This window comes from Dipodomys merriami, unplaced genomic scaffold, assembly GCF_024711535.1.
Source record: "Dipodomys merriami isolate MVZ:Mamm:240054 unplaced genomic scaffold, mDipMer1.0.p SCAF_80, whole genome shotgun sequence".
NCBI classification, from domain to species: Eukaryota; Metazoa; Chordata; class Mammalia; order Rodentia; family Heteromyidae; genus Dipodomys; species Dipodomys merriami.
In genome coordinates this window covers 4985922-5010255 of record NW_027206402.1, presented here as the reverse complement: position 1 = coordinate 5010255, position 24334 = coordinate 4985922, and positions in this window count along the sequence as shown.

Below are 24334 nucleotides of genomic sequence, written 5' to 3'. Positions count from 1 at the left end.
GAGTGAGGGTGAGGCCGAGGTTTAGGGTTAGGGTTAGTTTGAGGATAAGGATTAGGGTGAGGTTTAGGGTGAGGTTGAGGGTTAGGGTTAGCATTAGGGTTAGGGTGATTTTTAGGGTGATGGTGAGGGTTAGGGTGAGGGTGAGATTGAGCATAAGGGTTAGGGTGAGTGTGAGGGTGATGGTTAGGGTTAGGGTTAGGGTGAGGATAAGGGTTAGGGTTAGGATTAGCGTTAGTGTAAGGGTTACGCTGAGGTTGAGCGTGAGGGTTAGGGTGAGGGCTATGGTGAGAATGAGGGTTAGGGAGAGGATGAGGGTGAAGTTGATTGTTTCGGTTAGGTAAGATTTAGGGTTATGGTTAGCATGAGGATTAGGGTGGGGTATGAGGTTTAGGCCGAGGGTTAGGGTTAGGGTGAAGGTTAGGGTGAGGCTGAGGTTTAGCGTGAGGGTTAGGGTTACAGTGAGGGTTAGGGTTAGGGTTAGGTTGAGGATGAGGTTTAGGTATAGGTTAAGGGTTCGGGTTATGGTGAGGGTTAGGGTTAGGGCAAGTGTTAGGGTGAGGATGAGCGTTAGGTTTACGGTTAGGGTGAGGTTTAGGGTTAGGCTTAGGGTTTGTGTAAGAGTTAGATTTAGGGTAAAGGTTAGGGTTAGGGTTAGGATTAGGGTTAGGGTTAGGGTTAGGTTTAGGGTGAGGGTTAGTGTTAGGGTTAAGGTTGGGGTTAGGTTGAGGGTACGTGTTAGGGTGAGGGTTAATGGTAGGGTGAGGGTTATTGTTAGGGTGAGGGTTAGGATTACGGTTATTGTTAGGGTGAGAGTTTGGTTTAGGGTTACGGTTAGGGTAGGGGTTAGGGTTAGCGTGAGGGTTAGGTTTAGAGTGATGTTTAGGATGACGGTGAGCATTAGGGTGAGGGTGAGGGTGAAGGTGAGGGTTAGGGTGAGGGTTAGGGTTAGGGTTAGGGTTAGGGTTAGGATTAGGGTTAGTGTTAGGGTTAGAGTAAGGTTTAGGCTGAGGGTGAGGGAGAGGATGAGGTTGCGGGTGAGTGTTTCGGTTAGGTAAGTGTTAGGTTTAGGTTTAGGGTGAGGATTATGTTGCGGGGCAGGGTTAGCTTGTGGGTGAGGTTGAGTTTTAGGTTGAGGGTAAGTGTTAGGGTGATGTTTAGGGTGAGGGTGAGTTTTAGGGTGAGAGTTAGGGTTCAGGGAAGGGGAAGGGTTAGGGTGTAGGTGAGGGTTCGGGTTCGGGGGCAAATTAGGGTTAGGGTTAGAGTTCAGGTTAGGGTTCAGTTTAGGGTTAGGGTGAGTGTTAATGTGAGAGGTAGCGTTAGGGTTAGGATGAGGGTTAGTCTTAGTGTGAGGGTTACGGTTAGGGTTATTGTTAGGGTTAGTGTGAGGATGAGAGTTAAGGTGAGGGTTAGGGTGAGACTGAGGGTTAGGGTTAGCCTTAGGGTTAGGGTGAAGGTTTGGGTGGGGGTTAGGGTGAGGGTTAGTGTTAGGGTTAGGGTTGGGTGAGGGTTAGGGTGAGTGTAAGGGTTAGGGTGAGGGTTAGGTTGAGGTTGAGGGATAGGGTTATGGTGAGGGTAAGGTTTAGGGTGACGGTAAGGGTGAGGTTGATATTTAGGGTTAGCATTAATGTTAGGAAAAGGGTGAGGGTTAGGGTGAGGGTAAGGGTTAGGGTTAGGGTTAGGGTTAGGGTTAGGATTAGGGTTAAGATTAGAGTTAAGGTTAGGGTGAGTGTTAGTGTTATAGATAGGGTGAGGGTGAGGGTTAGGGTAAGGGTTAGGTTCAGGGTTAGAGTTAGGGTGAGGGTTAGGGTTAACATTAGGGTTAGGGTTAGGTTTAGGTTGAGTGTTAGGGTTAGGTTTAGGGTGAGGTTGAGGGTTAGGGTTAGCGTTAGGGTTAGTGTTATGCTTATGGTGCAGGTTAGGATTAGGTTTAGAGTGAGGGTGAGGGTCAGGTTTACGGATAGGATTAGGTTTAGGGTTAGGGCTAGAGTTTGGTTTAGGGTTAGGGTGAGGGTGAGGTATAGGGTGAGTGTTAGTGTTAGGGTGAGGGTTAGGTATATGGTTAGGGTGAGTTTCAGGGTTAGGTTTAGAGTTAGGGTGAGGGTGAGTGTTAGGATTAGGGTTAGGGTTAAGGTTAAGGATAGGGTGAGGATTAGGGTTAGGGTTAGGTTTAGGGTGAGTGTTAGGCTGAGGGGTAGGGTTAGGGATACTGTGACTGTTAGGTTTAGTGTGAGGATTAGGGTTAGGGTGAAGTTTAAGTTTAGTGTGAGGTTTTGGTTTAGGGTTAGGGTTAGGATGAGTTAGGGTGAGGTTGAGGGTGAGGGTGAGGTTGAGGGCTAGGGTTAGGGTTAATGTGAGGGTTATTGTTAGGGTGAGCATTAGGTTTAGGGTGAGGGTTAGGGTTAAAGTAAGGGTTAGGGTGAGGGTTAGCGTTAGGGTTAGGGTTAGGGCGAGGGTCAGGGTGAGGGTTATGTTTAGGTTGAGGGTTAGGTTTAGGGTGAGGGTGAGGGTTAGTGTAAGCGTTAGGGTGATGGTGAGGGTTAGGGTGAGGGTGAGGGTTAGGTTTAGAGTTAGGGTTAGGGTGAGTGTTAGGGTTAGGGTTAGGGTTAGGGTGAGAGTTAGGGTGAGGTGTCGGGATACGGTTAGCTTGAGGGTTAGGGTTAGTGTGAAGGTTAGGGTTAGTGTTTGGTTTAGTGTGAGGATAATGTTTAGGGTGAGGGTTAGTTTGTGGGTGAGAGTTAGGGTGAGCGTTAGGGTTAGGTTCATTGTGAATGTTAGGGTTAATGTGATATTTAGGGTGAGGTTGAGGGTGAGTGTGAGGGTGAGTGTGAGGTTGAGAGTTAGGGTTAGGATTAGGGTTAGGATGAGTTTTAGGGTTAGGGTTAGGGTTAGAGTTATTGTTAGGGTTAGGGTTAGGGTTAGGATGAGGGTGAGGGTTATTGTTAGGGTTAGGGTTAGGGTTAGGGTTAGGGTGAGGTTGGGGTTGAGCGTTAGTGTTACGATTAGGGTTATGGTTAGGGTAAGGCTGAGGGTGTAGGGGAGTTTGAGGGTGAGGGTTAGGGTTAAGGTTAGGGTTAGGGTGAGGTCTTCAGTGAGGGTGAGGGTTTCGGTTCGGTAAAGGTTAGGGTTAGGTTGAGGATTATGCTGAGTTTAGGTTCAGGGTGAAGGTTCGGGTTAGGGTTAGGGTGAGGGTTAGGGTTAGGGTGATGTTTAGGGTGAGGGTTAGGGTTATGGTGAGGGTGAGGGTGAGGTTTAGGGTTAGGGTTAGGTTTAGGGTTTAGGGTTAGGGTTAGGTTTAGGGTTAGGGTTAAGCTGAGTGTGATGATCAGGGTGTGGATGAAGGTTAGGGTGAGGGTTAGGGTTAGGGTTAGAGTGAGGGTTACGATTATTGTGAGGGTTATGGTTAGGGTTAGGGTGAGGTAAGGGTTAGGGTGAGGGTACAGGTGAGGGTGAGGGTTTGGATTAGGGTGTGGGTTAGGGTTAGGTTGAGGGTTAGTGTTTGGGTGACATTTAGAGTGAGTGTGAGGGTTAGGGTGAGGATGAGTGTTTGGGTGAGGGTGAGGGTTTGGTTGAGGGTGAGGGTTAGGTTGTGGGTGAGGATTAGGTTAGGGTGAAGGTTAGCGTTAGGGGTAGGGTTAGGGTTAGGTTGAGGGTTAGGGTTAGCATTAGGGTTAGGGTGAGGGGAAGGGAGAGGGGTGGGCTTAGGGTAAGGGTGAGGGTGAGTGTTAGGGTTAGGTTTAGGGTTAGAGTTAGGGTGAGGGTGAGGGTGAGGGTTAGGTTTAGTATTAGGACGAGCTTAAGTGTTAGGTTGAGGGTTAGGGATACTGTTAGGATTAGGGTAAGGGTGAGGGTGTGAGGGTGAGTGTTAGGGTTAGGTTTAGGGTTAGAGTTAGGGTTACGGTGAGGGTGAGACTTATGACTAGGTTAGGATTAGGGTTAGGCTGAGGGTGATGGGGAGGGTGAGGGTGAGGGTTAGGGTTAGGGTGAGGTTTAGGATGAGTGTTAGGCTGAGGGTTAGGGTTAGGGTTAAGGTGAGGTTTAGGGCTAGGTTTAGTGTTAGGATAAGTGTTAGGCTGAGGGTTAGGGTTAGGGTTAGTGTGAGGGTTAGCTTTAGGGTTAGGGTAAGAGTTAGGGAGAGGGTAAACGTTAGGGTGAGAGTTAGGGTGAGGGTTAGGGTCAAGTTTAGGTTTAGGGTTAGGTTTAGGGTGAGGGTAAGGGTGTGGGTAAGTGTTAGGGTGAGGTTTAGGGTGAGGGTGAGGGTTAGCGTCAAGATTAGGTTTAAGGTTAAGGTTAGGGTGAGTGTTAGGGTTTGGGTAAGTGTTAGGGTGAGGTTTAGGTTGAGAGTGAGGGTTAGGGTTAGGGTGAGGGTAAGTGTTAGGGTGAGGGTTAGGTTGAGTCTGCTGGTTAGGGTTAGCATTTGGGTGAGGGTGAGGGTTAGGGTTAGGATTAGAGTTAGGGTGTTAGGGTGAGGTTGAGGGTTAGGGTTAGGGTGAGTTTGAGGGTAAGTGTTAGCGTGAGGACTACGGTTAGGGTTAGGATTAGGGTGAGTGTTAGTGTTATGGTGAGGGTGAGGGTGAGGGTTAGGTTCAGTATTAGGGTTAGGGTTAGTGTGAGGGTTAGTGATATGCTTAGGCTTAGGGTGAGGGTTAGAGGTAGGGTTAAGGTGAGGGTTAGTCTGAGAGGTAGGGTTAGGGTTAGTGTAAGGGTTAGGCTCAGTGTGAGGGTTAGGGTTAAGGTGAGAGGGTTAGGTTTAGGGTTAGGGTGAGGGTGAGTGTGAGGGTTAGGGTTAGGGTGAGCATTAGTGTTAGAGGGAGGGCTAGGTAGAGGGTTAGGGTTAGGGTGAGGGTTACTGTTAGGTTTAGGCTTAGTATATGGGTTAAGTTGAGGGTAAGGCTTAGGGTTAGTTTGAGTGTTAGGTTTAGGGTTAGGGTTTGGCTTTTGTTGAGGGTAAAGGTTAGGGTGAGGGTTAGGGAAAGGGTGAGGATTAGATTTATGGTGAGGGTTCGGGTTATGGTTAGGATTAGGTTTATTTTTAGGGTTAGCGTGAGGGTAAGGGGAAGGTTAGGTTTATTTATAGGGTTAGGGTGATGGTTAGGGTGTCAGTAAGTGTTAGAGTGAGGGTTAGGGTGAGGTTAGTGTTAGGGGGAGGGGGAGGGTTAGTGTTAGCATTAGGGTTAGGGTGAGGGTGAGGGTTAGGTTGAGGATTAGGGTTGAGTTTAGAGATAGGGTGTGGATTAGGGTTAGGGTTATATATAGGGTGAGGGGTAGGCTGAGGGTTAGGGTTAGGTTTAGGGTGAGGGTTAGGTTTAGTGTGAGGGTTAGGGTTAGGGTTATGGTGAGGGTAAGGGTTAGGTTGAGGTTTAGGGTGAGCGTGAGGTTTAGGGTTAGCATTAGGTTTAGGTTTAAGGTTAGGATGAGGGTTAGGTTTAGGGTGAGGCTGGGTGTTAGAGTTACAGTGAGGGTGAGGGTGAGGGTGAAGGTTAGGATTAGGGTTAGGGTTAGGGATAGGATCAGGTTGAGGATGAGGATTAGGGTGTTTTTGAGGGTTAGGGTTAGGGTGAGGGTGAGGGTTAGGGTTATGGTTAGGATGAGTGTTAGGGAAAGGGGTAGGGTTAGGGTTAGGCTGAATGTTAGGATTAGGGTGAGGGTTAGGGGCAAGGAAAGGGTTAGGGTTAGGGTGAGGTTAAGGATTAGTGTGAGGGTGAGTGTTAGGGTTAGGGTTAGGGTTAGGGTGAGGGTTATGTTGAGGGTGAGGGTGAGGGTGAGGGTGAGGGTGATGGTGAGGGTTAGGGTGTTGTTTAGGGTTCAGTTTAAGGTGAGGGTTAGGGTGACAGTGATCATTAGGGTGAGGGTGAGGGTTAGGATAAGGGTTAGGGTGAGGGTTATATTTAGGCTTAGGTTTATGGTGAGGGTGAGGGTGATGGTTAGTGTTAGGGTTACGGTTAGGGTGAGGATTAGGGTTAGGTTTGGGTTAGGGTAAGGGTTAGGGTTAGAGTAAGGTTTAGGTTTAGGGTTAGGGTTAGGGTGAGGGTGAGGCTGAGGGTGAGGTTTAGGGTTAGTGTGAGGATAAGGTTTACGGTGAGGTTTAGGTTGAGGTGGAGGGTTAGAGTTAGCATTAGGGTTATGGTGAGAGTTAGGGTTAGGGTTATGGTAAGGGTTATGGTTATGGTTAGGGTAAGGGTTAGGGTTAGGGTGAGGGTTAGGGTTAGGGTGATTTTTAGGGTGACGGTGAGGGTTAGGGTGAGGGTGAGGTTGAGCATAAGGGTTAGGGTGAGGGTGAGTTTGAGTGTGAGTTTGACGGTTAGGGTTAGGTTTAGGGTGAGGATAAGAATTAGGGTTAGGTTTAGGTTTAGTGTTAGGGTTAGGGTTCAGGTGAGGGTGAGGGTGATGGTTAGGGTTAAACTTAGTTTTATTGTTAATGTTAGGTTTAGGGTGAGAGTGAGGGTGAGGGTTAACATGTGGGTTAGGGTTATGGTTATGGTTAGAGTGAGGGTGAGGGTGAGGGTTAGGGTTAGGATTAGTGTTAGGGATAGGTTTAGGATGAGGGTTAGACTGAGTGTTAGAGTTAGGGATAGTGTGAGGCTTAGGGTTAGGTTTACAGTTAGGTTGAGGGCAAGGCTTAGGGTAAGGGTTAGGGTGGGTTTGAGGGTTAGGGTTAGGGTGAGGTTTATGGTGAGGGTTTGGGTGAGGGTTAGAGTTAGAGTGAGAGTTAGGGTTAGCGTTAGTGTTAAGATGAGAGTTAGGTTGAGAGTTACGGTTAGGGTGAGGGTGAGGGTTAGGGTTAGGGTTAGGGTGATGTTTAGGGTTAGGGTGTAGGTTAGGGATAGGTTTATGGTTAGGGTGATGGTTAGGGTTAGAATTAGGGTGAGTGTGAGGGTGAGTGTTAGGTTTAGGATTAGGGTTAGGCTTAGTGTTAGGCTGAGGTTGAGGGTGAGGGTGAGGGTCGGGGTTAGGGTTTGGGTAATGTTTAGGTTTAGGTTTAAGTTGAGGGTTATGTTTAGGGTTAGGATGAGGGATACGGTGAGGATTATGGTTATGGTTCGGGTGAGGGTTAGATTTAGTGTGAGGGTTAGGGTTAGGGTGAGGGTAAGTGTTAGGGTGAGGGTTAGGGTGAGGGTGAGCAATAGGGTGATTGTTAAGGTTAGGTTGAGCGTATGGATGAGGGCTAGGGTGAGGGTGAGGATTAGGGTTTGGGTTAGGGTTAGGGTAAGTGTTATTGTGAGGGGTAGGGTTAGGGTAATGGTTAGGGTGAAGGTTAGGATGAGAGTGAGGGTTAGGGTTAGTGTGAGTGTGAGGGTGAGGATTACGTGAGGGTTCGTGTTAGAGTTAGGATAAGGGTTGGGGTGAGGGTGAGGGTTATGTTTAGGGTTAGGGTGCGGGTTAGGGTTAGGGTGATTTTCAGGGTGAGGTGAATGTTAGGGTGACTGTGAGGGTTCGGGTTTGGGTTCAGATTAGGGTGTGGATGAGGGTTAGGGTGAGGGTGAGGGTTAGGGTTAGGTTTAGGGTGTGGGTTAGGGTTAGGGTTAGGATTAGGGTGAGGTTTAGGGTGAGGGGTAGGTTCAGGTTTAGGGTGAGGTTTAGGGTTAGTGTGAGGTTTAGGGTGAGGTTTAGGGTAAGTGTGAGGATAATGGTTAGGGTGAGGGATAGGGTTATTGTTAGGGTTAGGGTGAGAATGAGGGTGAGGGTTATGGTTAGGGTAAGGGTTAGGGTGAGGGTTAGGGTTAGGGTAAGGCTTAGGGTTAGGGTTAGGGTAAGGGTGCGTGTGAGGGTGATGGTTACTGTTAGGTTATGGTGAAGGTGAGGGTTCGGTTTAGGATTAGGGTTAGGGTTAGGTTTATGGTGAGGGTGAGGGTTAGGATTAGGATTAGGTTTAGGGTTAGTCTTTAGGTGAGGTGAGGGTGAGGGTGAGGGTTAGGGAGAGGATTAGGGTTAGGTTTATGGTTAGGGTGAGAGTGAAGGTTAGGTTGAGGTGAGGGTTCAGGTTTGAGTGAGGGTTAGGGTGACGGTGACGGTTAGGGTGAGGGTGAGGTTTAGGTTTAGTGTAGTTTTAGGGTGATGGTTAGGATCAGGGGGAGGGTTAAGATGAGGGTTAGGGTTAGGGTTAGGGTGAGGGTGAGGGTTAGGTTTATGGTTAGGGTTAGGGTAAGTGTTAGGATTAGGGTAAGGGTGAGAGCTAGGGTGAAAGTGAGGTTTAGGGTTAGGGTTAGCGTGAGGGTTAGGGTTAGGCTGAGGTTTAGGGTGAGAGGCAGGGTTAGGGTTAGTGTGAGGGTGAGGGTGATCAGGGGGAGGGTTAAGATGAGGGTTAGGGTTAGGGTTAGGGTGAGGGTGAGGGTTAGGTTTATGGTTAGGGTTAGGGTAAGTGTTAGGATTAGGGTAAGGGTGAGAGTTAGGTGAAAGTGAGGGTTAGGGTTAGGGTTAACGTGTGGGTTAGGGTTAGGCTGAGGTTTAGGGTGAGAGGCAGGGTTAGGGTTAGTGTGAGGGTGAGGGTTAGGTTTAGTGTGAGGGTCATGGTTAGTGTTAGGGTTATGTTAAGTTTAAGGGTTAGGGTGAGGTTTAAGGTAAGAGTGAGGTTTAGGGTTAGCATGAGTTTGAGGGGGAGGCTTAGGGTTAGGGTTAGTGTTTGGGTGAGGGTGAGAGTTATGTTTAGGGTTAGGGTGAGAGTTAGGGTTAGGGTGATGTTTAGGGTGAGGGTGAGTGTTAGGATGAGGGTGAGGTTTTGTGTGAGGGTGAAGGTTAGGGTGAGGGTGAGGTTTAGGGTAGGGTTAAGGTTAGGGTTAGGTTTAGGGGGAGGTTTAGGGTGAGGGTTAGGGTTATCATTAGGGTTAGGGTGAGGGGGAGTTTGAGGGTTAGGGTGAGGGTTAGGGTTAGGCTGAGGGTTAGGTTTGGGTTTAGGGTAAGGTTGAGGGTGAGGGTGAGGGTGAGGTTTAGCGTGTGGGTGAGGTTTAGGTTTAGGGTGAGGGTTAGGGTGACGGTGAGGGTTAGGTGTGGGTGAGGTTTAGGTTTAGTGTTAGAGTTAGTTTGACAGTTAGGGTCAGGGTTAATATTAAGGTGAGGGTTAAGTTGAGGGTTAGGGTTAGGGTTAGGTTTAGGGTTAGTGTGAGGATTAGTTTTAGTGTGAGGGTAAGCGTTAGTTTGAGGGTTAGACTGAGGGTGAGGGTTAGGTTTAGTGTTAGAGTGAGCATTTGGGTGACTGTTAGGTTCATGTTTAGGGTTAGGGTGAGGGTTAGGGTGAGGGCAAGTGTTAGGGTCAGGTTTAGATTGAGGGTGACGGATAGAGTTATGGTGAGGTGAGGGTGAGGGTGAGGGTGAGGGTTAGGGTTAGTTTGAGGGTGAGGTACAGGGTGAGGGTTAGGACGAGGATTAGGCTGAGTTTGAGGGTGAGGTTTAGGGTGAGGTTTAGGGTTAGGGTGAGGGTTAGGGTGAGTGGGAGTCAGAGGGTGAGGGTTAGGTTTAGGGTTAGAGTAAAGTTTCGGTTGGGGGTTAGGATTAGGTTAGGGCTAGGTTTAGGCTGAGGGTGAGGTTGAGGTTGAGGTTGAGGGTTAGGATTAGGGTGAGGTTTAGGGTTAGGGTTAGGGTTAGGGTTTGTTTAGGGTGAAGGTTAGTTTTAGGTTTAGGGTTAGGATAAGGTTTAGGCTGACGTTTAGGGTTAGGGTTAGTGTGAGGGTTATGTTTAGCGTTAGGGTAAGGGTGTGGGCTAGTGTGAGGGTGAAGGTTAGGTTGAGGGTTTAGTTTAGGTAAGGGTAAAGGTTATGTTAGGGTGAGGATTAGCGTGAGGTTGAGGGTTAAGGTGAGGGTTAGGGTTAGGGTGAGCGTTAGGGTTATGATTAGGGTTAGGTTTAGTGTTAGGGTGCTGTATAGGGTGAGGGTGAGTGTAAAGGTTCGGGTGAGAGGGAGGGTTAGGGTTAGAGTTAGGGTGAGCGTGAGGGTTAGGGTGAGGGGTAGGTTTAGGGTTAGGGTGAGGATGAGGGTTAGGTTTAGTGTTTGGGTTAGGGTTAGGGTGAGGGTGAGGGTGAGGGTTAGTGTGAGGATTAGGGTTAGGGTGAGCATGCGCATAAGATTGAGGGTGATGGTTAGGGTTAGGTTTAGGGTGAGGGTGAGCATTAGGGTGAGAGTGAGGGTTCAGTTGAGGGTGAGGGGTAGGGGGAGGGTTATGGTTTGGGTTCGGGTTAGAGTTAGGGTGAGGGTGTGGGTGAGGGTTAGGTTTAGGATTAGTGTTAGGGTTAGGGTTAGGCTGAGGGTGAGTGTGAGGGTGAGGGTGAGGATTAGGGTTAGGTTGAGGGTTATGGTTAATGTCAGGGTTAGGGTTAAGTTGAGGGATAGGGTTAGGGTTAGGTTTAGGATGAGGGTTAGGCTGTGGAGTAGGGTTAGGGTTAGGGTGTGGGTTAGGTTTAGTGTGAGTTTTAGGGTTAAGGTTAGGGTCAGTGTTAGGATTAGGGTGTAGGTAAGGGTTAGCTTGAGGGTTACATTGAGGGTGAGGTTTAGGGTTAGGGGTAGGGTTAGGGTGAGGTTAAGGTGAGAGCTAGGGTGAGGGTGAGGGTTAGGGTTATGGTTAGGGATAGGGCTAGGATTAGGTTTAGGTTTAGGGTTAGGGTTAGGGTGAGTCTTAGGCTGAGGGGTAGGGTTAGGTATAGGGTTAGGGTTAGGTTTAGTGTGAGGGTTAGGGTTTGGTGTAGGGTTAGGGTGAGGGCTAGGGTGAGTGTGAGGGTGAGGGTTAGGTTTAGGGATAGGGTGAGGATTAGGGTTAGGTTTAGGGTTAGGGTGAGGTTTAGGCTGATGGGTAGGGATACAGTTAGTGTGAGGGATAGGTTTAGTGGGAGGTTTAGGGTTAGGTTTAGGGTTAGTGTTAGGGTGAGGGTTCGGGTGAGGGTTCGGGTTAAGGTGTGGTTGAGGATTAGGGTTATTGTGAGGACTAGTTTTAGAGTTAGGGTTACTGTTAGGGTTAGGGTTAGGCTGAGGGTAAGGGTTAGGGTTAGGGTGATTGTGAGGGTAAGGTTTAGGGTTAGTGTTACTGTTAGAGTGAGGGTTCGGGTTAGTGTGAGAGTTAGGGTTAGGGTTAGGTGAAGGTGATGTAAGGGTTAGGCTTAGGGTTAGGGTGAGGGTGATGGTTAGGATTAGAATTAGGGTTAGGATTAGGGTTAGGGTGAGGTTGAGGTTTAGTGTTAAGGTGAGGGTTAGGGTTATTGTTAGGGTTAGGTTGTGAGTGAGGGTGCGGGTGAGGGTGAGGGTTAGGGTTAGGGTAGGGTTAGGTTTAGGCTTAGGGTGAGGTTGATGGATAGTGTTCGGGTAAGGGTGAGGGCTAGGGTGAGGGTGAGTGTTAATGTGAGGGTGAGGGTGAGGGTTTCGTTTATGTCAGGTTTCGGGTTAAGATGAGGATTAGGGTGAGGGTGAGGGTTTCGTTTACATCAGGTTAGGGTTAAGCTGAGGTTAGGGTTACAGTGAGGGTTAGGGTTAGGGTTAAGGTGTGGGTTAAGGTTAGGGTGATGTTTAGGGTGAGGGTGAGGGTTAGGGTGAGAGTTAGGGTGAGGTTTAGGGTTAGTGTTAGGATTAGGGTTTGGGTGAGTGTGAGGTTTAGGGTTAGAGTTAGGGTTATGGGGAGGGTTAAATTGAGGGTCAGGGTTAGGGTAGTGTTACGGTTAGGGTTAGGATGAGGGTTAGGTTGAGGTTTAGGGTTAGGGTTAGGTTTAGGGTTAGGATGAGCGTTAGGCTGAGGGTTAGGTTTAAGGTTAGTGTGAGGTTTAGGTTTAGGTTAGGGTTAGGGTTAGGGTTTGGTTAGGGTGAAGGTTAGTTTTAGGTTTAGGGTTAGCATTAGGTTTAGGCTGAGGGTTAGGCTACGGGTTAGTGTGAGGGATAGGTTTAGGGTTAGGTTTAGGGTGTGGACTATGGTGAGGGTGAGGGTGAGGGTTAGGGTTAGTGTTAGGGTTAGGGTTAAGTTCAGGGGTAGGTTAAGGGTAAGGATTAGGTTAAGGACTAGGGGTTAGGCTGAGGGTGAGGGTGAGGTTGAGGGTGAGGGTTAGGGTTAGAGTGAGGGTTAGATTAAGGGTGAGACAGAGGGGGAGATTTTGGTTTAGGGTTAGAATTAGGTTGAGGGTAAGGGTTAGGATTAGGGTTAGCACTAGGTTTAGGCAGAGGGTGAGGGTGAGGCTGAGGGTGAGGTTTAGGGTTAGGGTGAGGGTTAGGGTTAGGGTTAGTTTTAGGGTGAGGGTTAGGGTTAGGGTTAGGGTTTGGTTAGGGTGAAGGTTAATTTTAGGTTTAGGCTTAGATTAAGGTTTAGGCTGAGGGTTAGGGTTAGGGTTAGTGTGAGGGTTAGGTTTAGGGTTAGAGTTAGGGTGTGGGCTAGGCTGACGGTGAGGGTTAGGGTGAGGATGAGGGTGAAGGATTAGTTTAGGTAAGTGTTAAGGTTAGGTTAGGGTGAGGATTATGGTGAGGTTGAGGGTTAAAGTGAGGGTTAGGGTTAGGGTGCGGGGTAGGGTTACTGTGAGGGTTAGGATTAGGGTTAGGGTGAGGGTGAGGGTAAGGGTTAGTGTGAGGGTTAGGGTGAGGGTGCGGTTTAGGGTTAGAGTTACGGTTAGGATTAGGGTGAGGGTGAGGATTAGGATAAGTGTTAGGGTGAGGGTTAGGGTTGGGGTGAAGTTTAGGGTTAGGGTTTGTGTTAGGGTGAGTGTGAGGGTTAGGGTTAGGTTTAGTGTTAGGAATAGGCTGAGGGTGAGGGTTAGGGTGACGTTGAGCGTTAGGGTTATGGTTAGAGTGATGGTGAGGGATAGGGTGAGGGCGATGGTTATTGTGAGGGTGAGGGTGAGGTTTTCGTTTACGTCAAGGATAGAGTTAATCTGAGGTTAGTTTTAGGGTGAGGGTTAGGTTTAGAGGTAAGGTGAGGTTTAGTGTTAGGTGATGTTTAGGGTGAGGGTGAGGGTTAGGGTGAGGGTGAGGATTACGGTATGGGCGAGGGTGAGGGTTAAGATTGGGAATACGGTTAGGGTTAGGTTTAGACTGGAGTTGATGGTGAGGGTGAGGGTGAGGGTTTGGATTAGTTTAGGTTTAGGGTTAGGGTGAGGGTTACGGTTTCTGTGAGGGTTATGGTTAGGGTTAAGGTTAGGGTTAGGGTGAGGGGAAGGGTTCGAGTGAGGTTTAGGGTGAGGGTGAGGTTTAGGGTTAGGGTTAGATTTAGGGTGAGGGCTTGTGTGAGGGTGAGGGTTAGTGTGAAGGTAAGGGTGAGGGGTTCTTTTAGCCAGGGTTTAGTGTTATGGTGAGGATTAGGGTGAGGGTGAGGGTTAGGTTGAGGGTTAGGTTTAGGTTGAGGGTTAGGGCAAGGGTTAGAGTGAGGGTTATGGTTTGGATGATGTTTAGCATGAGGGTGAGGGTTATGGTGAGGATGAGTTTTTGGGTGAGGGTCAGGGTTCGAGTGAGGGTAAGAGTTAGGGTGTGGTTGAGGATTAGTGTTAGGTTGAGTATTAGCATTAGATTTAGGGTTAGTGTGAGGGTGAGGGTTAGGGCTAGGGTTAGGTTTAGGTTGACGTTTAGGATTAGGGTTAGGTTTAGTAGGATTGTTAGGGTGAAGGGTAGGGTTAGGGTTAGGGTTAGGAAGAGTGTTACGGTGTCAGTGAGTGTTGGGGTGAGGGTCAGGGTAAGGGTATGGGTGAGGGTTAGGTTTAGGGTGAGGATTAGGGTTAGAGTTAGGTTAATGGTGAGGGTAAGGGTTAGGGTGAGGTTTAGTGTGAGGCTTAGGGTTAGGGTTAAGTTTAGGGTTAGGGTGAGCGTGAGGGTGAGGTATAGGGTTTGGGTTAGGGTTAGGGTGAGGGTTAGCGATAGGTTTACGGTTAGGGTGAGAGTGAAGGTGAGGGTTAGGGTAAGGTTTAGGGTTAGAGTTAGGGTGAGGGTGAGGGTTAGTATTAGGGTTAATATTTGAGTTAGCCTGAGGGTGAGGGTGAGGGTTAGGTTTAGGGTAAGTGTTAGGGTTAGGGGTACGTTTAGGGTGAGGGTGAGGGTTAGGGTTAGGGTTAGGATGAGCGTTAGGCTGAGGTTTAGGGTTGGGGTTAGTGTGAGGGTTAAGAATTAGGGTTAGGGTTAGGGTTAGGGTGAGGGTTGTGGTTAAGTTTAGGATTAGGATAAGGGTTAGGTTGAGGGTTAGGCTTAGTGTTAATGTGAGGGTTAGGTTTAGGGTTAGAGTTAGGTTTAGGGTCAGGGTAAATGTTAGGGTGAGGGTTGGGGTGAGGGTGAGGGTTAGGGTTAGGGTGAGGGTTAGGGTGAGGGTGAGGGGGAGTGTGAGGGTTTGGTTTAGTGTTAGAGTTAGGGTGAGTGTGAGGGTTAGTAGTAGGGTTAGCTCTAGGTTTAGGCTGAGTTTGAGGGTGAGGTTGATTGTGAGGTTTAGGGTTAGGGTGAGGGTTAGGGTTAGGATTAGGTTTAGGGTGAGGGTTAGTGTTAGGGTTAGGGTTAGGATGAGCGTTAGGCTGAGGGTTTGGGTTAGGGTTAGTGTGAGGGTTAGGATTAGGGTTAGGGTTAGGATTAGGGTTTAGTTAGGGTGAAGTTCTGTTTTAGGTTTAGGGTTAGGATAAGTTTTATCCTGAGTCTTATGGTTAGGATTATTGTGAGGGTTAGGTTTAGGGTTAGGGTTAGGGTGTGGGCTAGGTTGAGGGTGAGGGTGAGGGATTAGTTTATGTAAGGGTTAAGGTAAGGTTAGGTTGAGGATTAGAGTGAGGTTGAGGGTTAAGGTGAGGGTAAGGGTTAGGGTTAGGGTTAGGTTTACTGTGAGGTTTAGGGTTACGCTAAGCGTGAGGGTGAGGGTAAGGGTTAGGGTGAGGGTTATGGTGAGGGTGAGGGTTAGGATTAGAGTTAGGGTTAAGATTAAGGTGAGGTGGAGGGTGAGGGTTAGTGTTAGGGTGAAGGTTAGGGTTGGGGTGAGTCATAGGGTTAGGGTTAGGGTTGGGGTGAGGGTGAGGTTGAGGGTGAGCGTGAGGTTTTTGTTTACGTGAGGGTTAGGGTTAAGATGACGTTAGGGTTAGGGTAAGGGTTAGGGTTATGGTTAAGGTGAGGTTTACGGTTAGTGTGATGTTTAGGGTGAGGGTGAAGGTTAGGGTGAGGGTGAGGGTTAGGGTAAGTGTCAGGGTGAGGGTTTGGATTGGGAATAGGTTAGGGTTAGGTTTGGGCTGAAAGTGAGGGTGAGGGTGAGGGTGAAGCTGAGGGTTAGGTTTAGGGTTAATGTTAGGTTTAGTGTTAGGGTGAGGGTAATGGTTACTGTGAAGGTTATGGTTATGGTTAGGGTTAGGGTTAGGGTAAGGGTAAGGATTAGAGTGAGGTTTAGGGTGAGGGTGAGGTTTAGGGTTAGGGTTAGGATTAAGGTGAAGGCTAAGGTGAGGGTGAGTGTTAGTGTGAGTTTTAGGTTGAGGGTTTATTTTAGCCATGGATTTGGGTTATGGTGAGGAATAGGGTGAGGTTGAGAATTAGGTTTTGGGTTAGGGTTAGGATGAGGGTTTGGGCTAAGGTTAGGGTGAGGGTTAGGGTTTGGGTGATGTTTAGCGTGAGGGTGAGGGTTAAGTGAGGGTGAGGGTCAGGGGGTGGGTGAGGATTAGGGTTAGGTTGAGTGTTCGTGTTAGGTTTAGGTTTAGTGTGAGGGTGAGGGTTATGGGTAGCATTAGGGTTAGGTTGAGGGTTTGGATTAGGGTTAGGGTTAGTCTGAGGGTGAGGGTGAATGGTAGGGTTAGGGTTTGGGTGAGGTTTAGGGTGAGGGTGAGTGTTAGGGTGAGGGTGTGGGTGAGGGTTACTGTTAGGTGTAGGGTTAGGGTGAGTTTAAGGGTGAGGTTTAGGTTTAGAAATAGGGTTAGGGTTAGGGTGCGGGTGAATGTTAGGTTTAGGGTGAAGATTAGGGTTAGAGTTAGGTTTATGTTGAGGGTAAGGGTTAGGGTGAGGTTTAGTGTGAGGGTTATGGTTGGGGTTAGGGTGAGGGTGAGGTATAGGTTTTGGGTTACGGTTAGGGTGAGTGTAAGGTATAGGTTTAGGGTTAGGTTGAGGGTGAGGGTGAGGGTTAGGGTTAGGTTTAAGGTTAGAATTAGGTTGAGGGTGAGGGTTAGGCTTAGTATTAGAGTTAGCCTGAGGGTGAGGGTGAGGGTTAGGGTTAGTGTGAGGGTTAGGGTTAGGGTTAGGGAGAGGGTTAGGTTTAAGTTTAGGGTTAGGATCAGGGTTAGGTTGAGGGTTAGGTTTAGGGTTAGTGTGAGGGTTAAGTTAAGGGTTAGGGTAGGGTTAGGGTCAGGATAAAGGTTAGGGTGAGGTTTAGGGTGAGGGTGAGGGTAAAGGTTAGTGTGAGGGTTAGGGCGAGGGTGAGGGTTAGGGTTAGGGTGAGGGTTAGGGTGAGGGTTAGGATAAGGGTTAGCGTGAGGATAAGGGTTAGGGTGACGGTAAGGTTGAGGGTGAGGGATAGGATTATGTTGTGGGTAAGGGTTAGGGTGAGGTTTAGCGTGAGGTTTAGGGTTAGGGTGGGGGTTAGGGTTAGGGTTAGATTGAGGGTTAGGGTTAGGGTGATGTTTATTGTGAGAGTATCCTTTAGGGTGAGGGTGAGTTTTCGGGTGAGCATGAGGGTTAGGATGAGGGTGAGGGTTAGGGTTACAGTTAGGATTAGGGAGACGGGTAGGGTGAGCATTAGGGTTAGGATTAGGGTTTGAGTGAGGATGAGGGTGAGCGATAGGGTGTGGGTAAGTGTTATGGTTAGGGTTAGGGATAGGGCTAGGGTGAGGGTGAGGGTTAGTGTGAGGGTTAGTGTGAGGGTGAGGGTTTCCTTTACATTAGTGTTACGGTTAGGGTGAGGATTAGGTTGAGGGTGAGGGTTAAGCTGAGTTTAGGATTAGTGTGATGGTTAGGGTTAGGGTGATGTTTAGTGTGAGGGTGAGTGTTCGGTGAGGGTGAGGGTGAGGGTGAGGGTTAGTGTTAGGGTTAGGTTTAAGTTGAGGGTGATTGTGAGTGTTAGGATTAGGAATAGGATTAGGGTTAGGGTTAAGCTGATGCTGAGGGTCAGGGTGAGGGTGAAGGTTAGGGTCAGGTTTAGGATTAGGGTTAGAGTGAGGGTTACGGTTAGTGTGAGGGTAATGGTTAGGGTTAGGGTGAGGGTAAGGATTAGGGTGAGAGTAAAGGTTAGGGTGAGGGTTAGGGCGAGTGTGAGGGTTTGGATTAGGGTTTGTTTTAGAGTTAGGGTGAGGGTTAGGATTTGGGTGCTGTTTAGAGTGAGAGTGAGGGTTAGGGTGAGGATGAGGGTTCGGGTGAGGGTGAGGGTTCGGTTGAGGGTGAGGGTTAGGGTGTGTGTGAGGATTAGTTTTAGGGTGAGGGTTAGCGTTAGGGGTAGGTTTAGGGTTAGGTTGAGGGTTAGGGTTAGGGTTAGGGTGAGGGGTAGGGACAGGGTTAGGGTGTGGTTTAGGGTGAGGTTTAGGGTGAGTGTGAGGGTTAGGTTGAGGGTGAGGGTGAGAGTTAGGGTTAGGGTTTGCGATAGACTTAGGGTGAGTTTGAGGGTGAGGGTTACGTTTAAGATTAGGGTGAGGGTTAGGGTTAGGTTGAGGGTTAGGGTAGTGTTAGGGTTAGGGTAAGGGTGAGGCTGAGAGTTAGGTTTAGGTTTAGGGTTAGAGTTAGGGTGAGGGTGAGGGTGAGGCTTAGGATTAGGTTAGATTTAGGGTTAGGCTGAGGGTGATCGAGAGGATGAGGTTGAGGGTTAGGGTTAGGGTGAGGTTTAGGTTTCCGGTTAGGGTTAGGGTGAGGGTTAGGATTAGGGTTATGGTTAGGATGAGGGTTAGGCTAAGGGTTAGGGTTAGGGTTAGGGTGAGGTTTAGGGCTAGGTTTAGGGTTAGGATAAGGATTAGGCTGAGGATTAGGGTTCGGGTTAATGTGAGGGTTAGGTTTAGTGTTAGGGTAAGAGTTAGGGTGAGGGTAAAGTTTAGGGTGAGGGTTAGGGTGAGGGTGAGGTTTAGGGTTAGGTTGAGGGTTAGGGTCAATTTTAGGTTTAGGGTTAGGGTTAGAGTGAGGGTAAGGGTGTGGGTAAGTATTAGGGTGAGGCTTAGATTGAGGGTGAGGGTTAGCGTCAAGGTTAAGATTAGGATTAGGGTTAAGGTGAGGGTTAGGGTTTGGGTGAGTGTTAGGGTGAGTTTTGGGGTGAGGGTGAGGGTTAGGGTGAGGGTAAAGTGTTAGGGAGAGGGTTACGGTGAGGCTGAGGGTTATGGTTAGCATTAGGGTGAGGGTTAGGGTTAGGGTGTAGTTTTGGGTTAAGGTTAAGGATAGGGTGAGGAATAGGGTTAGGGTTAGGTTGAGGGTAAGGGTTAGGGTGAGGGGTAACATTAGAGTTTGGGTGAGGGTTAGGTTTAGTGTGAGGGTTAGGGTTGGTTTAGGGTGACGGTAAGGGTTAGGGTGACGGTTAGGTTGAGTGTGAGGTAGGATGAGGGTTAGGGTTAGGGTGAGGGTTAGGGATAGGTTTAGGGTTAGAGTGAGGGTTAGGGTTAGGGTTAGGATTAGAGTTAGGGTGACGGTAAGGCTTCGGGTGAGGGTTAGGGTGAGGATGAGAGTTAGGGTTAGGGTGAGGGTGAGGGTAAGTTTTAGCATGAGGACTAGTGTTAGGTTTAGGATTAGGGTGAGTGTTAGGGTTATGGTGAGGGTGAGGGTGAGGGTTAGGTGCAGTATTAAGGTTAGGGTTAGTGTGAGGGTTAGTATAGTGTTAGGGTTAGGGTGAGGGTTAGAGTTAGGGTAAAGGTGAGGGTTAATCTGAGAGTTAGGGTTAGGTTTAGGGTGAGAGTTAGGCTCAGTTTGAGGGTTAGGGTTAGGGTGAGGGTTAGGGTTAGGTTTAGGGTGAGGGTGAGGGTGAGTGTGAGGGTGAGGGTTAGGGTTATGGTGAGGGTTAGTTTTAGGGGGAGGGCTAGGTTGAGGGTTAGGTTGAGGGTGAGAGTGAGTGTGAGCTTTTCGGTTAGGTAAGTTTTAGGGTTAGGGTTAGGGTGAGGATTAGGGTGAGGTTGTGGATTAGGGTTAGGGTGATGGTGAGGGTGAGGGTGAGGGTTAGGGTTAGTGTGAGGGTTAGGGTTAGGGTTAGGGAGAGGGTTAGGTTTAAGTTTAGGGTTAGGATCAGGGTTAGGTTGAGGGTTAGGTTTAGGGTTAGTGTGAGGGTTAAGTTAAGGGTTAGGGTAGGGTTAGGGTCAGGATAAAGGTTAGGGTGAGGTTTAGGGTGAGGGTGAGGGTAAAGGTTAGTGTGAGGGTTAGGGCGAGGGTGAGGGTTAGGGTTAGGGTGAGGGTTAGGGTGAGGGTTAGGATAAGGGTTAGCGTGAGGATAAGGGTTAGGGTGACGGTAAGGTTGAGGGTGAGGGATAGGATTATGTTGTGGGTAAGGGTTAGGGTGAGGTTTAGCGTGAGGTTTAGGGTTAGGGTGGGGGTTAGGGTTAGGGTTAGATTGAGGGTTAGGGTTAGGGTGATGTTTATTGTGAGAGTATCCTTTAGGGTGAGGGTGAGTTTTCGGGTGAGCATGAGGGTTAGGATGAGGGTGAGGGTTAGGGTTACAGTTAGGATTAGGGAGACGGGTAGGGTGAGCATTAGGGTTAGGATTAGGGTTTGAGTGAGGATGAGGGTGAGCGATAGGGTGTGGGTAAGTGTTATGGTTAGGGTTAGGGATAGGGCTAGGGTGAGGGTGAGGGTTAGTGTGAGGGTTAGTGTGAGGGTGAGGGTTTCCTTTACATTAGTGTTACGGTTAGGGTGAGGATTAGGTTGAGGGTGAGGGTTAAGCTGAGTTTAGGATTAGTGTGATGGTTAGGGTTAGGGTGATGTTTAGTGTGAGGGTGAGTGTTCGGTGAGGGTGAGGGTGAGGGTGAGGGTTAGTGTTAGGGTTAGGTTTAAGTTGAGGGTGATTGTGAGTGTTAGGATTAGGAATAGGATTAGGGTTAGGGTTAAGCTGATGCTGAGGGTCAGGGTGAGGGTGAAGGTTAGGGTCAGGTTTAGGATTAGGGTTAGAGTGAGGGTTACGGTTAGTGTGAGGGTAATGGTTAGGGTTAGGGTGAGGGTAAGGATTAGGGTGAGAGTAAAGGTTAGGGTGAGGGTTAGGGCGAGTGTGAGGGTTTGGATTAGGGTTTGTTTTAGAGTTAGGGTGAGGGTTAGGATTTGGGTGCTGTTTAGAGTGAGAGTGAGGGTTAGGGTGAGGATGAGGGTTCGGGTGAGGGTGAGGGTTCGGTTGAGGGTGAGGGTTAGGGTGTGTGTGAGGATTAGTTTTAGGGTGAGGGTTAGCGTTAGGGGTAGGTTTAGGGTTAGGTTGAGGGTTAGGGTTAGGGTTAGGGTGAGGGGTAGGGACAGGGTTAGGGTGTGGTTTAGGGTGAGGTTTAGGGTGAGTGTGAGGGTTAGGTTGAGGGTGAGGGTGAGAGTTAGGGTTAGGGTTTGCGATAGACTTAGGGTGAGTTTGAGGGTGAGGGTTACGTTTAAGATTAGGGTGAGGGTTAGGGTTAGGTTGAGGGTTAGGGTAGTGTTAGGGTTAGGGTAAGGGTGAGGCTGAGAGTTAGGTTTAGGTTTAGGGTTAGAGTTAGGGTGAGGGTGAGGGTGAGGCTTAGGATTAGGTTAGATTTAGGGTTAGGCTGAGGGTGATCGAGAGGATGAGGTTGAGGGTTAGGGTTAGGGTGAGGTTTAGGTTTCCGGTTAGGGTTAGGGTGAGGGTTAGGATTAGGGTTATGGTTAGGATGAGGGTTAGGCTAAGGGTTAGGGTTAGGGTTAGGGTGAGGTTTAGGGCTAGGTTTAGGGTTAGGATAAGGATTAGGCTGAGGATTAGGGTTCGGGTTAATGTGAGGGTTAGGTTTAGTGTTAGGGTAAGAGTTAGGGTGAGGGTAAAGTTTAGGGTGAGGGTTAGGGTGAGGGTGAGGTTTAGGGTTAGGTTGAGGGTTAGGGTCAATTTTAGGTTTAGGGTTAGGGTTAGAGTGAGGGTAAGGGTGTGGGTAAGTATTAGGGTGAGGCTTAGATTGAGGGTGAGGGTTAGCGTCAAGGTTAAGATTAGGATTAGGGTTAAGGTGAGGGTTAGGGTTTGGGTGAGTGTTAGGGTGAGTTTTGGGGTGAGGGTGAGGGTTAGGGTGAGGGTAAAGTGTTAGGGAGAGGGTTACGGTGAGGCTGAGGGTTATGGTTAGCATTAGGGTGAGGGTTAGGGTTAGGGTGTAGTTTTGGGTTAAGGTTAAGGATAGGGTGAGGAATAGGGTTAGGGTTAGGTTGAGGGTAAGGGTTAGGGTGAGGGGTAACATTAGAGTTTGGGTGAGGGTTAGGTTTAGTGTGAGGGTTAGGGTTGGTTTAGGGTGACGGTAAGGGTTAGGGTGACGGTTAGGTTGAGTGTGAGGTAGGATGAGGGTTAGGGTTAGGGTGAGGGTTAGGGATAGGTTTAGGGTTAGAGTGAGGGTTAGGGTTAGGGTTAGGATTAGAGTTAGGGTGACGGTAAGGCTTCGGGTGAGGGTTAGGGTGAGGATGAGAGTTAGGGTTAGGGTGAGGGTGAGGGTAAGTTTTAGCATGAGGACTAGTGTTAGGTTTAGGATTAGGGTGAGTGTTAGGGTTATGGTGAGGGTGAGGGTGAGGGTTAGGTGCAGTATTAAGGTTAGGGTTAGTGTGAGGGTTAGTATAGTGTTAGGGTTAGGGTGAGGGTTAGAGTTAGGGTAAAGGTGAGGGTTAATCTGAGAGTTAGGGTTAGGTTTAGGGTGAGAGTTAGGCTCAGTTTGAGGGTTAGGGTTAGGGTGAGGGTTAGGGTTAGGTTTAGGGTGAGGGTGAGGGTGAGTGTGAGGGTGAGGGTTAGGGTTATGGTGAGGGTTAGTTTTAGGGGGAGGGCTAGGTTGAGGGTTAGGTTGAGGGTGAGAGTGAGTGTGAGCTTTTCGGTTAGGTAAGTTTTAGGGTTAGGGTTAGGGTGAGGATTAGGGTGAGGTTGTGGATTAGGGTTAGGGTGATGGTGAGGGTGAGGGTGAGGGTTAGGGTTAGTGTGAGGGTTAGGGTTAGGGTTAGGGAGAGGGTTAGGTTTAAGTTTAGGGTTAGGATCAGGGTTAGGTTGAGGGTTAGGTTTAGGGTTAGTGTGAGGGTTAAGTTAAGGGTTAGGGTAGGGTTAGGGTCAGGATAAAGGTTAGGGTGAGGTTTAGGGTGAGGGTGAGGGTAAAGGTTAGTGTGAGGGTTAGGGCGAGGGTGAGGGTTAGGGTTAGGGTGAGGGTTAGGGTGAGGGTTAGGATAAGGGTTAGCGTGAGGATAAGGGTTAGGGTGACGGTAAGGTTGAGGGTGAGGGATAGGATTATGTTGTGGGTAAGGGTTAGGGTGAGGTTTAGCGTGAGGTTTAGGGTTAGGGTGGGGGTTAGGGTTAGGGTTAGATTGAGGGTTAGGGTTAGGGTGATGTTTATTGTGAGAGTATCCTTTAGGGTGAGGGTGAGTTTTCGGGTGAGCATGAGGGTTAGGATGAGGGTGAGGGTTAGGGTTACAGTTAGGATTAGGGAGACGGGTAGGGTGAGCATTAGGGTTAGGATTAGGGTTTGAGTGAGGATGAGGGTGAGCGATAGGGTGTGGGTAAGTGTTATGGTTAGGGTTAGGGATAGGGCTAGGGTGAGGGTGAGGGTTAGTGTGAGGGTTAGTGTGAGGGTGAGGGTTTCCTTTACATTAGTGTTACGGTTAGGGTGAGGATTAGGTTGAGGGTGAGGGTTAAGCTGAGTTTAGGATTAGTGTGATGGTTAGGGTTAGGGTGATGTTTAGTGTGAGGGTGAGTGTTCGGTGAGGGTGAGGGTGAGGGTGAGGGTTAGTGTTAGGGTTAGGTTTAAGTTGAGGGTGATTGTGAGTGTTAGGATTAGGAATAGGATTAGGGTTAGGGTTAAGCTGATGCTGAGGGTCAGGGTGAGGGTGAAGGTTAGGGTCAGGTTTAGGATTAGGGTTAGAGTGAGGGTTACGGTTAGTGTGAGGGTAATGGTTAGGGTTAGGGTGAGGGTAAGGATTAGGGTGAGAGTAAAGGTTAGGGTGAGGGTTAGGGCGAGTGTGAGGGTTTGGATTAGGGTTTGTTTTAGAGTTAGGGTGAGGGTTAGGATTTGGGTGCTGTTTAGAGTGAGAGTGAGGGTTAGGGTGAGGATGAGGGTTCGGGTGAGGGTGAGGGTTCGGTTGAGGGTGAGGGTTAGGGTGTGTGTGAGGATTAGTTTTAGGGTGAGGGTTAGCGTTAGGGGTAGGTTTAGGGTTAGGTTGAGGGTTAGGGTTAGGGTTAGGGTGAGGGGTAGGGACAGGGTTAGGGTGTGGTTTAGGGTGAGGTTTAGGGTGAGTGTGAGGGTTAGGTTGAGGGTGAGGGTGAGAGTTAGGGTTAGGGTTTGCGATAGACTTAGGGTGAGTTTGAGGGTGAGGGTTACGTTTAAGATTAGGGTGAGGGTTAGGGTTAGGTTGAGGGTTAGGGTAGTGTTAGGGTTAGGGTAAGGGTGAGGCTGAGAGTTAGGTTTAGGTTTAGGGTTAGAGTTAGGGTGAGGGTGAGGGTGAGGCTTAGGATTAGGTTAGATTTAGGGTTAGGCTGAGGGTGATCGAGAGGATGAGGTTGAGGGTTAGGGTTAGGGTGAGGTTTAGGTTTCCGGTTAGGGTTAGGGTGAGGGTTAGGATTAGGGTTATGGTTAGGATGAGGGTTAGGCTAAGGGTTAGGGTTAGGGTTAGGGTGAGGTTTAGGGCTAGGTTTAGGGTTAGGATAAGGATTAGGCTGAGGATTAGGGTTCGGGTTAATGTGAGGGTTAGGTTTAGTGTTAGGGTAAGAGTTAGGGTGAGGGTAAAGTTTAGGGTGAGGGTTAGGGTGAGGGTGAGGTTTAGGGTTAGGTTGAGGGTTAGGGTCAATTTTAGGTTTAGGGTTAGGGTTAGAGTGAGGGTAAGGGTGTGGGTAAGTATTAGGGTGAGGCTTAGATTGAGGGTGAGGGTTAGCGTCAAGGTTAAGATTAGGATTAGGGTTAAGGTGAGGGTTAGGGTTTGGGTGAGTGTTAGGGTGAGTTTTGGGGTGAGGGTGAGGGTTAGGGTGAGGGTAAAGTGTTAGGGAGAGGGTTACGGTGAGGCTGAGGGTTATGGTTAGCATTAGGGTGAGGGTTAGGGTTAGGGTGTAGTTTTGGGTTAAGGTTAAGGATAGGGTGAGGAATAGGGTTAGGGTTAGGTTGAGGGTAAGGGTTAGGGTGAGGGGTAACATTAGAGTTTGGGTGAGGGTTAGGTTTAGTGTGAGGGTTAGGGTTGGTTTAGGGTGACGGTAAGGGTTAGGGTGACGGTTAGGTTGAGTGTGAGGTAGGATGAGGGTTAGGGTTAGGGTGAGGGTTAGGGATAGGTTTAGGGTTAGAGTGAGGGTTAGGGTTAGGGTTAGGATTAGAGTTAGGGTGACGGTAAGGCTTCGGGTGAGGGTTAG